The following is a 15,324-nucleotide window of genomic DNA, read 5'->3' as shown; positions in this document are numbered from 1 at the left end:
AGTTCAGACTATCGTTGAGGCTACATCCCTGTTATGATTAATAAGCAAAATGATGCTACATTTTAACTTATTTAAGTTGACTCTAGGTCTGTTACTTATTACCACTATTCCATCAAATAAAAATTATGATATGTGTCATTTATTGTGAGGCAATCCTTTTGTTCATTTTGAACTTCTTTTACCATTTTTGTTGAAGAGTATCTATTCAAAATCTCTACTTTGAGTACAGAAGAAAGAAAGGATATATTTGTTATCTAAATAAAATATCTCCACTGAATGCCCACCTCTGGGAAGCTCTGTATGTCATTCATTTCAACATCAGTACCATATAGCTATGAGCTGGGGTGGGGGGTGATGTACTTACAGTTGTATTTTTGTAATGAAACAGCTGTGTTTCAGCCAATGCACAGTAGACTGTGGGGAAACACCACAAAATTGATCAGCAAGAAACATGTGCATTTCAAATGTATCATCACCCAGTTTACATAATGCCTAGTACCTTAATGAGAAATTGGGAAAAACCTTCCACTAGTTGAAGACCAATACAGTGCAAACCTAAATGTTTGGAGTTGTTGGAAGCCAGCCTCCTCAGCTTCAGAACATCTCAAGCAGGAGTTCCATCAAGACAGTGTCCAAACCAACCAATTTCAACTGCTTTATCAATTATACTCCCTCCGTCATAAGGTCAGAAATGGGTTTGTCACTGATGGTTGCACATTATTCAGCACAGTTTTCAGTTCTTCCAAAGTGTTCCATGCCCACATGCAACAAGATCTGGATAATGTTTGGACTTAGGCTGAGAAGTCACAAGTAAGCACTCAGGAATAATCATCTCCAACAAGATAGTCTAATCAGCTCCTCTAAAAATACTTTGCCTGAATGAGTGCTGTTCCAACAATGCTCGTGAAGCTTGACACCATCCTTCACAAAGTAATCTGTTTAATTAGCATCCCATCCACGACCTTAAATATTCACTCCTTCCATCATCAGCATACAGTGACAGCAGCGTGTGCCCATCTACAAAATATATTGGTCATGCTAAATTGCCCATAGAGTTAGGTACATTAGTTAGTGGGAGTGGGTCTAGGCGGGTTACCCTTCGGAGGGTTGGGCTGAAGGGCCTGTATCCACATTTTAGGGAAGCTAATCTAATCTAACTCACTGAGATATCTTCAAAAGCACATTTTCAACCAGCAACTTATACCAGTTCAAAGGACAAGGGCAGAAGGCATGTAGATGTATACCTGCTTGTTCCCCTCAAACTCTCACACTGGTTTGATCTGGAACTACATCACCATGTTGCTGAGTTCAAAGCTTGAAATCTCAGCATGGCTATACAGCACATGTATCCCAGTGGTTGAAGTAAGTGGCTCATCAATACAACTCCAAGGGCAATTAGGAATTAGCCTTGCAAGCAATACCCAAACCAGATGAACAAATATACAAATACCAACTTCTCAACATACTTTCTGTTGTGAAGGTATAAATAACTCATAGAGATGCACTGACAATGAAGACAGTTTATGTGATTTTGGCGTGTGCACATTACTCTGCTAACTGTTCTTCAGATTATTGGGAGCAGGGGCTTTGACAAGTCGGGTTTATGGACATTTTCTAATCAACCTGTTGCAAGATGTTATTACATCCCACTAGAACCTAAGCCTCCTGGCTCAGGGATAAGGACACTACCACTGTGCCAATAAAGCTTTTTGTCAATTCGGTTCATCTTGAGAATAATGCACAAAGACTTTAATCATGAAGCTGCCAGCAGAAAGCATGTAACCCATCAGAAGTTCACATATTTGGAGGTGGGTAACGGGGGAGGGGAGCCAGTGTTGCAGCTGAATGGAGTAAATGTATTTACTGTCAGAATTAAAAAGAAGCAGACTATGTGGAGAGTAGCAATATGTACAGAACCTAATGGTAAATAATTTAGAGATCTTGAGCTGCAAAACCCTTAGATACTTATCAGGACTTTGTCTCCAAATGTTCCATTCAGCTTAATTTGACGATCTGTTCGTTTATCACTGGAAATGGCCTCCTGCTGACTTTAGTTAGTGGGTGGAAGCGACAACTGGCAGTATTCAACAGGCAGACAGGAAAATGGTAATGAAGCTGTAAGTGCAGCACTGGACCTATATTTGTGTATATTTATTAGGCTTCCACCACTTTTCAATTTGTAATTCAGTCACCAAGATGCAATTTCACCTGAAAATCAAGATAGATGACAACACGGGTGAGTCAGTATGATTACCAATGCTTCTCGGTTTATTTTTAAACACAAGCAAGGCATCAGTGACACAAAAATTACCCCCTTTTTTAAAAAAAAACATCTTTGGACACATCCTGTGATAAATGCCTAATGTACCGTTCCAAGTACTTCCCGCGCAGTTACATTGACCTTTAACCTACATAGTTCCACAATTAGCTTCCACTTCACACTTAGCTAAAATAGAACTATGTTCAGAGAACAGTTGAAAGTTATCAGATTCCTTTTTTGTATCATCACTAAATTCAATAATCGTCAAAGTAGATACACATTAGATAGGTGGCACGGTGGCTCAGTGGTGAGCACTGCTGCCTCACAATGTCAGGGACCTGGGTTCAATTCTGGCCTCGGGCAACTGTCTGTGTGGAGTTTGTGTCTGCATGGGTTTCTTCTAGGTGCTCTGGTTTCGTCCTACAGTCCAAAGATGTGCAAGTCAAGTGAATTGACCAAGTTAAATTGCCCATAGTCTTAGGTATATTACTCAGGGGTAAATGAGTCTGGGTGGATTTCTCTTCGGAGGGTCGGTATGGACTTGTTGGGCCGAAGGGCCTGTTTCTATACTGTAGGGGATCTAATCTAATCATAAACTTTGACTTAGTGAGTTTTTTTTTGCTGCTGAGGTATCTGGTGCTCATTTGTAGCATTGCACTTTGCATGTCATTCAAATCTTAAATATTGATGTTTTTGTATGTCAGAAATAAAAATGCCTGTACAGTTCTCTTCTTGGCTGTTTTTCATCAAAATTCTTTGTGTAAGGCACGGAATTCAACTAAATGTTTAACAACAACTTATAAGCTAAAATTTACTTTAAAGGCTGTCAATACATTGGTTCTCTATTTATATTGAGCCCAGGTATGACACTACTCTGCCAACTGTTCATCACATTAATGGGAGCAAGGGCTTTGATCATTCAGGTTTATAGATATTTTCTAGTCAACTTGTTCAAAGATGTTATTGCACAGCCAGATATGACACTTTGGTGTAATTCTGATTTAAGTTTAATTATGACCCTTAACACCTAATTAAGCTTCAGAAAATTGAATCTTGGGCACAGTTATTCTGATTGAAAAGTGTGACGCTGGAAAAGCAAAGCAGATCAGGCAGCATCTGAGGAGCAGGAGAGTCAACATTTCAGGCATAAGACCTTCCTGGTGTCGATTCTCCATTCTCATGCTCTTCGGATGCTGCCTGACCTGCTGTGCTTTTCAACCGCCACACTTTTCAACTGTGATCTCCAGCATCTGCAGTCTTCACTTTCTCACAGTTATTGTGGACAAATGTCACCGAACAAAAGTGGGTAAATCGGAGTAAGTGGGTAAGTCGGTGGGGGCTGTTTGTTCGAGTCTCACTTCTCAGCACACCGACATTCAGACTAGCTAAGGAAATTCACCGTAAACTGAAATACCCAATAGAAGACTCATGCCACTCCATCTACTCCACCCAAGAATTTCTGAACATCATCAAAGACACCAAGATAGAAGAGGGCGAAGCCATGGTCTCCTTCGACGTACCGGTCCTGTTCACATCAATTACCAGCCTAGTCAAAAGCACACTGACCGCACTACTAGAGGAACCAAGGACACAAACACCAGAGAGCAAAGACAACACAACTATTAGACCTATGCCTCAGTACCCACTTCACCTTCAATGACAAGACCTGCAAGCAAATTAACAGAACACCCATGGGATCACCAATAACAGGCTTCTTAGCAGAAGCAGTAACGCAGAGACGAGAACGAACAGCCCTCCCCAAAATCCAACCCAAACTTTGGGTCCGCTATGTGGACAGCACCTTTGTCATCACGAAACAGAACAAATTAGAGGAAACCTACAATATCATGAACAATCTCCTTACTGGTGTAAGTTTCACAAAAGAGGAGAACAACAGACTCCCCTTCCTAGATGTCATAATAGAACAAACAGTCAATGGAGAATTGCAGACCAGCATCTACAGGAAAGCAATACACACAGACCAGATACTCAACTACAGGAGCAATCATCCCAACACCCACAAACTGAGCTGCATCAGGACATTATTTAAACGGGTCACAACACACTGCAGCACCAGGAACTATAAGCAGCAGTAGAAAAATACCTATACAACATGTTCAAGAAGAACAGGTACCTGATGAGCACAGTCCACCGATTCTTAAACAACAAACCCAAACAAGAAGACACAACATGCCCAGAGATTCTAGTCACAGGACCATACATCAAAGACATCTCTGAAATGACTACCAGACTACTCCAACCTCTTGGCATCATGGTAGCCCACAAACCTACCAAAACACTGAAACAACTATTAATGAACCAAAAGGACCCTATACCAGCAAATTGAATGTCATATACAAAATACTCTGCAAGGACTGCAACAAACATTTCACCAGACAGACTTGCAGAAAAGTAGCCACCAGGATACACGAACACCAACTAGCCAGCAAAGGACATGACCAGATATCACTGGTATCCTTACATACAGACGAAGAAGGACAACACTTTGACTGGAACAACACATCCATCCTAGAACAAGCTAAACAGGGACACGTATGGGAATTCCCAGAGGTCTGGCATTCAAACCAGAACTCCATCAATAGACACGTTGATTTGGACCCTATTTGCTAACCTCTGAGAAAATGAACTGGAAATGATATCACCCACCTTAACAGACCAAGACACATAAATGGAAAGCCGGGCAGAACACCAGCGGTTCAATGGACGCTCACTGATGATGTTACCTAGCATGGTGATGAACAAGCCTACTGCTCAGAGAGCAAACTTACAAACTGCCTGCTTTTGTTGATAGCTAGTGAATGCATGCACTGTCAATGTAGTGTGATTGCCTGAACATTATAATCAGATGGGGTTTTTTTTCATTTAGATTACACTCCCATTTTTGTGAACCCTCCATGCCCGATACATATGAAGTTAAGACAGTACAGTCAAGATGGTAGAGGAGGGGAAAGTGTATTACATAATGATGGAAAATGGGAAGTTGTTCATTTTGAAAGGAAGGAGATAAGAACAGTATTGTTATAGAAAAGCTGCCGAGAACTGTAACACGGGACTTGTACATGAATCATAGAAAGCTAGCACACCGATAGAGCTGGTAATCAAGAACGTTAATGGAATGTTGGTTTGTATTTCAAGGGGTTTAGAGTGTAAGTGTAAGGAAGTCTTACTGCTATAGTATAAGGTGCTGGCGAGACCACATCTGGAATGCTGTGAGCAGTTTTGGTCCCTCTACTTAAGAAAATATGTCATTTCATTGGAGGCAGTTCATAAAAAAGTTCACTGAGATGATCCTTGGTGTAGAGGTAATTTCATTAAAAGGTAAGGGGATTGGCAAGGGTAAATACTGAGAGGACGATTCCCCTCATGGGAGAGTGGGACCACAGCATCTAGTCTCAGAGTAAAGGGGTTTCAGTGTAAGCCTGAGATAAGGGGGAATTCCTTCTCTCAGAGGGTCAAGTGTCTTTGGAACACCTTGTCACAGAGAGCCACTGGGGCAAAGTTCTTATGAATACTTAAGGCTGTAATGGATGAAGTCTTTATCAATAGGGGAATTGAGGGAAAGCACAGGAAAGTGGGCCTGAGGAATGTCAGATCAGCCATGATCCTATTGAATGGTGGAGCAGGCTCAAGGGGCTGAACATCCTCCTCCTGTTCCTGTTGGTCATCTTGTTATATTCTGTGTCAACTTTGTAAATAACAATGGTTTTCGTTTACCTCAACTTTATTTTGTAGCACCTTGTTTATTTTCTGGAGGGTTATTGCTGTTAAGAACAGTAACTTCAATTCTTTTCTCCAAATTTTTTTAATGGTGTTTGTCCCTTTAATTTCTCAGAGTTTTAATGTGCAATGTTAAAAACTGAAGAACACCCAAACACAGTATCTGAAATTAGCAACTAGCAATTTAATTTAACTTAAATCACCTTACTTATGAAACCTGAATAAAGGCAACAACATAAACACTGTTGCAGAAACAGACTTCAAAAGAAAATTTGTACATGACTTGGGAAATACTTTGTTCACATTCACACATGCACATATAACTACTTAATCCATTGAAATTGTCTCTATAACCTAGACCTATAGATCAAATATCACAAGTAATCATTTCTAATTTATTACCTTTAGCACTTCTGCACCTCGGGCTTCACAGTATGTGCACAGTGTAGATGTTATAAGTTTGAATATTAATTTTTAAATGTAGAGCAAGGGGGTGTGAATTAAACATGAGTGTCCTGTGGTTGTGATAAAGCATATGCCCTCCAATTTTTGTTGGTTGTGAAAATGATTCATTTTAATGAATAACTCATTGTTATCTTTAGCGAAATTGATGATAAACGTATTCCACAAGTTGAAAGCTCCCAAATACAGGCTGCAGTTCAGTTGTGCAGAGAGTTGTAAATCACACTCTGCTTGTGCCCATTGCCATGCAGGTAGAGAACTGGCAAATTTGGTGCTATTTGCTAATTTACTGGATAGTAATGCTGGTTCAGGTGAGGTATATGCCACTGACTACTCAAAATTGTCCACAGACACCAATTGGCACAGGTAGCTTGCTCCTCTTAACGACAGTCCTAGAGAGAGAGAGAGAGATATCATATTTCTTCAGGGGCCAGTCAGGAGGTCCTTGGAGAGGAAGGAATGCAGGTGGCCAAGGTGTTCAATTTCACCCTATTCCACAGCACTTTTCTGATCGCTTATATATGCTTTATGTACATTTGTTTTTCAAATTGTTTCTTGATTGCTAACGAAGTGATCCTAGTGAATCTCTAAATATATTAAATGAAATGCTGTGCACTCATAAACCAAAGACCAGAATTTTTGTTCAGCAGTCAAACCTGATTTTGGGTGCATTTCCAAGTTCTAATTCTGTATCAGACATCTGAAAGGATGTTTGAAGGTTTTTTTAAAAATGTATTCATTTGCAGGATGTGAATGTGCCTCTTGAGCTCAGTACCTGCTGCTGCTATCTCTCTGGTGGAGGGAGTGGATGTTGCAGGTAGTAGATATTGCCAGTCAAGTGTCTGCTTTGTCCTGGATGCTGACGAGCTTTTAAGAATTATTGGAGCAACTGGGCTACTAATACTTGTAATCCTATTAGCCTCTGTTGGGAATCCAGGAATCACACCAAAGGGACAATCTTTTATTATCACTTCTTGAAACTGTGATTGATTCTCAGATGACTGGAACACCTAACATGCTGTAACAAAAGCAGAAAGTGATGGAGAAACTCAGTGGGTTTGGCAGCATCTGTAGAGAGGGAAAAAAAGTGAATATTTTCAATCCAGTGCCCCTATGGGAGAACTGAAAATAGCTGGGAAGAAGTTGTATTTGTGCTGATGAAGGGTTGGCCTGGGTGGAGTTGGTGGTGGTAGTGGTTGGGGATTAGGGGGTGGGCAGCAGCAGTTTGATGAGTAGAGTACATGGATACAGTGCATAGAGAGATAGCAAAAAGGAATAGGCAAACAGATTACTGATGATAAACCGAGAGAGAGAAATACGGGGCGTTGGGTGCTAACAAGTAACTCACTAAAACATGACCTAGGAGTGTGAAGGGAGCTAGCAAACATAGAGGATGGTGATAATGTTCTGAAATTGTTAAACTCAATGTTGAGTCCAAAGGCTGTGGTGCCCCAAGCAGAGGATGAGGCCTGAAGCACTGCAACAGGCCTGAGATAGAAATGTTGACATCGTAACATGGTGTTGAAGTGGCAGGCGACTGGAGGCTTGCTGTCATTTTTGTGGATCAAGGCATAGATCTTTGGCAGAAATGGCTTCATGCAGTGAAACAAAGAACCATGGGAACAGGCCATTTGGCCCTTCGAGTCTGCTGTACCATTCAATCCGATCATGGCTGATCATCCAACTCAATATCTCCCATATCATTTGATCCCTTTAGTGTTGAGTGCTATATATATAATTCCTTCTTGAAATCATGCAATGTTTTGGCCTTAACTGCTTTCTGCATCAAATTCCACAGGCTCACTGTTCACAGAGTGCATAAATTCCTGTCCCAATATGCTCCTCTTCACATGATTTACAGTGATATTTTTCTTTATCTGTCCCTCTGTGAGTCTTATGTGTCCATATTTGGGATTCATGGTTGTACTCCTTATAACTTTACACTCATTAAATTTAAGGGACATGAAGTCATGGGCATTGCACCCTCAGTGTTGCTGTGTATGTGTTTTGCAGCTGAGAGTCTACATCAATGATGTAAACATAGAACATCTGCCCTTGTGTAATTTTCCTGATCATTTGGCAGTTGCTAAATCTCAATAAATTCACTTTGTATAATCCCTGACATTTGATAATTTGGAAATCACAATGAAATGTTGAGTTATCAACACACTTTGGAGATTCTACTTTGAATTCTCTTCTGCAGTTGATGGATAAAGCAAGAGGGGGAAGGTTGATTACTGAAACTCTAGTGAACACTACTTTAAAGAGATGTCATATATCAATTTACAACTACATCCTCCACCTTGTTTAAGCTTTTCTACACAACTTTAGACTTCATGAGCCAAAAATATGCTGTTTTTTATTTTATAAACCCAAATAAATAATACTGATAGAATTAGCTTTATCCGTCTATGCTGTCATACTATCAGGAGGATTTAATGTTTCAAGTTATGGCATTTCTTAACTAGATCCACATGACTCTTACTTATCAAATTTAATCCCCCTGAAAGATCAATAATTCATTCCCCATAATGATGTTTTCCTCCATCATTCCTTTAGCTTTTCTGTTATCCAGATTGCTCCAACCTTCATATTTATGATGAATTTTGGAAGCTTTCTACTGTATTCATATCTCCTATGTTCACTTCTTTAGAGCTGCGTTCTAAAAGCATTGCTGTAAAGGCATATTTCAATTGTAATTCAGTGCTAGGATTAACAGGTAGATTAGCAAGTGACAGCTCCTCAGTGACTGCAGGCTACAGACAGATTTTTCTGCCTCAATATTTTCTGTGTCAACTTGTTCAGAGATGCTCTGGGGCATGTGGAGCTTCAACCTGGGCCTCTTGTTTCAGAGACTGGGCATTACCACTATGACACAACAATCCTCAGATTTTTCTGTATTTTTTTCTTCTTCTAATTAACCTATTCAGAATGCAAATACACACCTCTGGAGTGGATGGAACCTGAATCTGGGCTTATAGGTCATGGGTATTGCTGGCTGATCAGCATTTATAACCCATCCTGAGCTGCCTGTGAAAAGATGATGGTGAGCTGCCTCTTGAACTGCTGCAATTCATTTAGGTAGACCCACAATGTCCTAAGGGAGGGAATTCCAGGATTTTGACCCAGCGACAGTGAAGGAACAGGGTTATATTTCCAAGTCAGAATGGTGAATGTCTTGCAGAGGGGAACTTGCAGGTGGTGGTGCTCCCTTGTCTCTGCTGTTCTTGTCCTTCTAGATGGATGTGGCTGTGCATTTGGAAGATGCTGTCTGGGGATTTTTAGTGACACATCTTTCGGGACGATACCACAACTGTTGCACCATGAGCTCCCTTAAATTTTCCTGCATAGATATTCAAATAGATTGTTTTCACCTGACATCGTTTGAAGTTCAAATCTTGATAACAGGTGAGTGTGAGCTCAGGAAAATACTTTTAAAAATAATGTTAAGTCAAAATATTTTAATTATTCTGAGGCCTCAACAATAATTTGGTATAATGGGTGTAATTATTTCAAAAGGTTCAAATTTGCAAAAATAAGAGCATAAGAATGATACAGCCCGTGCTGAAGTGTAAATTGGTCAGCGATTTTTTTCTACGAGTTGCAAATCACAATTTGCTGGCCATAGCAATTTTCTTTTGCAAAAACAGCACTTTGCTATTGATTGCCCTGATTTTTATGAAATTGATGCATTTGGATATTAATTATCCATTAGGCCCATGATAGAAAGTTTATTGTCAAGTCATTGGTTCAGGTCAAACATGGACGAAGAAACCTCACTAGTGCCACTCCTGAGCAAGTTAGCCAAGTGCTGAAGTGCTACAAGCTGTTGGTCTGGGTCTGCAGCAGGTACTGAAAGAATCCACAAGAGGGAGAAAGCTAAGTGACATCGTCATCATCAATCTACCTTTCATAGAATCCCTTGTCTGTGACAGAATCAGTTAGCAGTGATGAAAATGTGTTGCTGGAAAAATGCAGCAGGTCAGGCAGCATCCAAGGAGCAGGAGAATCGACGTTTCGGGCATGAGCCTTTCAGGAATCAGTTAGCAGTGACACCAGTGCATATGACCCCCAGTTTCTCGTTAAAGATGCCCTCCATTCTTTGTGTGGCATTCATTGATTTTGACCAAATCTAACAACTTAAAGTGGGCATCCATAACTCGCATCATAATAGTATTGAACCACAATCTTTCATCTCATTGCCTACCATATCATGCTCTAGATAGATAGATAAAAAAAATTACAGTGCAGTACAGGCCCTTTGGCCCTCTGTTGGCTGCACAGGTGTGCGTAATCTAAAGCCCATCTAACCTACACTATTCCATTATCGTCCATATGTTTATCCAATGACCAATTAAATGCCCTTAATGTTGGCGAATATACTACTGTTGCAGGCAGGGCATTCCACCCCCTCACTACTCTCTGAGTAAAGAATCTATCTCTGACATCTGTCCTGTATCTATCACCCCTTAATTTAAAACTATGTACTCTCATGCTAGCCATCACCATCTGAGGAAGAAGGCTCTCACTGCCCAGCCTATCTAATCCCCTGGTTATCTTGTATGCCTCTATTAAGTCATCTCTCTAACAAAAACAGCCTCAAGTTCTTTGGCCTTTCCTCATAAGACCTTCCCTCCATAACAGACAACACTCTGGTAAATATCCACTGCACCCTTTCCAAATCTTCCACATCCTTCCTATAATGCGGTGACCAGAACTATACACAATACTCCAAGTGCAGCCACACCAGAGTTTTGTACAGATGCAGCATGACCTCATGATTCTGAAACTCAATCCCACCATCAATAAAAACTAACACAGTATGCCTTCTTAACAAAGGGTAAAAAATGAGGTCTGCAGATGCTGGAGATCACAGTTGAAAATGTGTTGCTGGTTAAAGCACAGCAGGTTAGGCAGCATCCAAGGAATAGGAAATCCTTCTTAACAACCCTATCAGCCTGGGTGGCAACTTTCAGGGATCAATGCACATGGATACCGAGATCTCTCTGCGCATCCACACTACCAAGAATCTTACCATTAGCCCAGTACTCTATTCCTGTTACTCCTTCTAAAGTGAATCACCTCACACTTTTCTGCATTAAACTCCATTTGTGCTATCTCTCAGCACAGCTCTGCAGCTTTTCCCTCTGTAACCTGCGACATCCTTCTGCACTGTCTGCAACTCTGCTGACCTTAGTATCATCCGCAAATTTACTAACCCATCCTTCTATGCTCTCATCCAAGTCATTTATAAAAATAACAAACAGCAGTGGCCCCAAAACATATCCGTGCAGAACACCACTTGTAACTGAACGCCAGGATGAAAATTTCCCATCAACCATCACCCTCTGTCTCCTTACAGCTAGCCAATATCTGATCCAAACAGCTAAATCATCCACAATCCCTTGCCTCCGTAATTTCTGTAATAGCCTACCGTGGAGAAGCTTATCAAATGTTTTACTGAAATCCATATACACCACATCAACTGCTTTACCCTCATCCACCTGTTTGGTACCTTCACAAAGAACTCAAAAAAGTTTGTGAGGAATAACCTACCCTTCACAAAATCGTGTTGACTATCCCTCATAAGCTTATTCCTTACTAGATGATTATAAATCTTATCTCTTATAATCCTTTCCAAAACTTTGTTCACAACAGAAGTAAGGCTCGCTGGTCTATAATTATCAGGGTTGTCTCTACTCACCTTCTTGAACAAGGGGACAAAATTTGCTATCCTGTAATCTTCTGGCACTATTCCTGTAGACAATGACATAAAGAACAAAGCCAAAGGCTCTGCAATCATCTCCCTTGGCTTCCCAGAAAATCCTAGGATAACTCCCAACAAGCCAAGGGGGCTTATCTATTTTCACACTTTCCAGAATTGCTGACACCACCTTGTGAACCTCAATCCCATCTATTCTAGTAGCCGATATCTCAGTATTCTTCTCGACAACATTGTCTTTTCTCCCGTGTGAATACTGATAAAAAAATATTCACTTAGCACCTCTCCTGTCCCTTCAGACTCCGTGCATAACTTCCCACTACTGTCCTTGACAGGCCCTAATCTTTCTTTAGTCATTCTTTTATTCCTGACATACCACTAGAAAGCTTTAGAGTTTTCCTTGATCCTACCTGCCAAAGAATTCTCATGTCGCCTCCTGGCTCCTCTTAGCTCTCTCTTTTGGTCTTTCCTGGCTAATCTGTAACTCTCAAGTGCCCTAACAGAATCTTCGCGTCTCATCTTTACAGAAGCCTCCTTCTTCCTTGTGACAAGAGATTCAACGTTTATTTCGTAAACCACAACTCCCTCACTCGACCACTTCCTCTCTGCCTGACAGGTACATACTTATCAAGGAAATGCAGTAACTGTTCCTTGAACAAGCTCCATATTTCAATTGTGCCCAGTTTTCTTCACCATCCTATGCATCCTAAATCTTGCACAATCGCATCATAATTGCCTTTCCCCCAGCTATAACTCCTGGCCTGTGGTATATACCCATTCCTTTCCATCACTAAAGTAAACATAACCGAATTGTGGCCACTATCACCAAAGTGTTCGCCTACCTCCAAATCTGACACCTGACCTGGTTTATTACCCAGTACCAAATCCAATATGGCCCTGCCTCTTGTTGGCCTATCTACATGCTGTGTCAGGAAAACTTCTTGCCTACATTAGACAAAACATGACCCATCTAAAGAACTCCAACTATAGCATTTCTGGTCAATATTTGTGAAAGGTGAAGTACCCCATAACAACTACTCTGTTACTTTCCCTCCTATCCAGAATCATCTTTGCAATCCTTTCTTCTGCATCTCAGGAAATATTTGGAGGCCTATGGAAAACTCAGGGTGACTCCTTTCCTGTTTCTAACCTCAGGCCATACGACCTCAGCAGACGAGTCCTCAAACGTCCTGTCTGCCACCATAATACTGTCCTTGACTAACAATGCCACACCTCTTTTACCACCTTCCCTGATCTTATTGAAACATCTAAACGCCAGAACTTACAACAACCAGTCCTGTCCCTTCTCTATCCATGTCTTTGAAATGGCCACAAAATCAAAACCTCAGGTACCAAACTATGCTACAAGTTCACCCACCTTATTCCGGATGCTTCTGGCTTTGAAGTAGACACACTTCAAAGCACCTTCCTGCCTGCTGGTACAGTCTTGTGACCTTGAGACCTTGTTCATGACCTCACTACTGTCAACCTCCTGTACACTAGAGTTACAATTCAGGTTTCCATCCCCCTGCTGAATTAGCTTAAACCCTCCTGAAGAACATTAGCAAATTTCCCTCCAGGATATTGGTACCCCTCTGGTTCAGATGTAGACCATACCATTTGTAGAGGTCCCACCTATCCCAGAATGAGCTCCAATTATCAAGGTATCTGAATCCCTTCCTCCTGCACCATCCCTGTAGCCACGTGTTCAACTGCTCTCTCCCCGTTCCTGCCTCGCTAGCAGGTGGCACAGGTAATAAACCATAGATAACAACTGTTTGTTCTAGCTCTAAGCTTCCACTCTGGCCCCCTGAATTTCTGCCTTATATCCCCATCCCTTTTCCTACTTCATGGTGATCCTTTTATGCTGATTAATCTAACATCTATTGTCAGAAATATACTTAAGTTGATTATTAGGGAAGTAAAAACAGAACATTTGGGTAATCATAATCTAATTAAGTAGAGCAATCATGGTTTTGTGAGAGGAAAATCATGTATGACTTAGTTTATTGAGGAAGTCTCAGCCAGAGTGGAAAGATGGGAGCCAGTGGATGTGTTATATTTAGATTTCCAGACAGCATTGACAAGGTACCTCTCAAAAAGGTTAAGTCATAAAATAAGAGCCTGTGATATCGGAGGCAGTATATTGGTATGGACAGAGAATTGGCTAAGGAGCAGGAAACAATGAGTTAGAATATGGGGATTTTTTTCAGGTTGGCAACTGAAAATAATAGGGTTCTACAAGGATCATTTCTGTGGTCACAACTGTTTACAGCATATATTACTGACTTCGAGAGAGGAAGTATATGTACTGTAGCCAAATTTGCAAATGACAAAAGTGCAGGGAAAGTCAGGTTGCAAGAGGGATACAAACAGTTTACAGAGATATCGATAGGTTAAGAAAGTGGTCAAAAGTTGGCAAATGGAGTATAATGTGGGAAAATGCAAAGCATTAATTTTAGAAGGGAGAACAAAAGAACAGTATTTTTGTATTTAAATAGAAACTACAGAAAGCTGCAACACAAAGGGACTTGGGAGTATTTGTACATGAATCACAGAAAGCTAGATGGTTTAAGTAATCAGGAAGGCTAATGCAATAGTGGCCCTTAGTTCAAGGGAGTTGAAGAAAAAATATAGGGAAGTCTTACTGCAACTGTACAAGTTGCGGATAAGACTATACCTGGAGGACTGTGAGCAGTTTTGGTCCCCACATTTAAGGAACAATATCATTCTATTGGAGGCCATTCAGAAAAGGTTCACAAGGATGATCCCTGATATGCAGACATTTCCTTATGTGCAAAGATTGAACAGGCTGGGAGTGGAGTTTAGAAGAATGAAAAATTATCTCCCTGAAACATATAGGAATCTTAAATGGGCTTGGCAGGGTAAATGTTTAGAGTATGTTTTCCTTTCTTAAGAGAGTATAGGACCAGACAGCAAAGTTTCAGAATAAAAGGGTGCCAATTAAAGACTGAGATGATGATGAATTTCTTTTCTGAGGGTAGGGTGTCTTTGGAACTCCTTGTCACAGAGTTGTGGGGGCAGATGCTTGTGTATATTTAAGGCTAAGGCAGATTCTTGATCAGTAGGGCAATCGAGGGTTATGGGGAAAGGGCAGGAAAGTGGATGTGAGGAATGGCCG

At 40.9% G+C, this 15,324-nt stretch overlaps 1 protein-coding gene across 1 annotated transcript in view; it reads left to right on the top strand.

Moving 5' to 3' along the window:
- Positions 1 to 15,324, top strand: part of LOC132821863 (chloride channel protein 2-like) — a 605,050-nt gene that overhangs the window by 465,475 nt on the left and 124,251 nt on the right. The gene's annotated exons all lie outside the window — the stretch shown is intronic.

Source organism: Hemiscyllium ocellatum, chromosome 13 (assembly GCF_020745735.1).
Source record: "Hemiscyllium ocellatum isolate sHemOce1 chromosome 13, sHemOce1.pat.X.cur, whole genome shotgun sequence".
NCBI classification, from domain to species: domain Eukaryota; kingdom Metazoa; phylum Chordata; class Chondrichthyes; order Orectolobiformes; family Hemiscylliidae; genus Hemiscyllium; species Hemiscyllium ocellatum.
This window is presented reverse-complemented; position numbering and strand designations above follow the sequence as displayed.